Source organism: Penaeus monodon, unplaced genomic scaffold (assembly GCF_015228065.2).
Source record: "Penaeus monodon isolate SGIC_2016 unplaced genomic scaffold, NSTDA_Pmon_1 PmonScaffold_18333, whole genome shotgun sequence".
NCBI classification, from domain to species: Eukaryota; Metazoa; Arthropoda; class Malacostraca; order Decapoda; family Penaeidae; genus Penaeus; species Penaeus monodon.
Window position 1 is genome coordinate 1,867 of NW_023647854.1, and position 634 is coordinate 2,500.

Here is a 634-nt window from a genome sequence, read left to right on the forward strand (position 1 = left end):
CATTAAGTATGTAACAACACTACTGTTCTCAAATTATTATTGCTTATACTTTCTACTATTACTATTACTACTAATAATAATACTAATAATACTATTACCAGCACCACGACTACTACTACTACTACTACTACTACTGCTTTTACTACCACCACCATCACCACTATTACTACTACTGCTACTACTACCACTACTACTACTAATAATAATGATAATATTCATTATCATAATAATAATGATGAGAATAATAAAAGAAATCAGAAAGAAAATAAAACCGGCAAAGAAGCACATGCATAGTACAGACAACAAATTCGAAAAAAATGCTACACGTTAACACTAAATACATTTTAAAGACAAACACAAAAATATACTTCTTACTAGGGTGGCACAATGTCTGTCTGAAACTGGTTATTTATATAGCGGTCCGTAGACGCTTCACATTGAGACAACAATGAAGAGTAGACTTTTATATAATGTATATTACTGACATGCTTAAGTATATAACATTTGTAACACTGGTAATGTTTCAAAATCGTTAATGTTTCTATGCGTGTGATCTCTGAATTAAAAAAAAAAAAAAACACACACATTTACTAGGTCCCACCGAGACTCGAACTCGGATTGTTGGATTCAGAGT

General features: G+C 31.1%; 1 non-coding gene across 1 annotated transcript in view; it reads right to left on the bottom strand.

Annotated features, from left to right (window-relative positions):
• Positions 1-592: 592 nt before the first annotated feature.
• Trnaq-cug overlaps positions 593-634 on the bottom strand; it is a 72-nt gene continuing 30 nt past the window's right edge. Inside the window, exon 1 of the tRNA in view lies at positions 593-634. This exon is cut by the window's right edge and continues 30 nt beyond it. This is a non-coding gene — a tRNA (tRNA-Gln).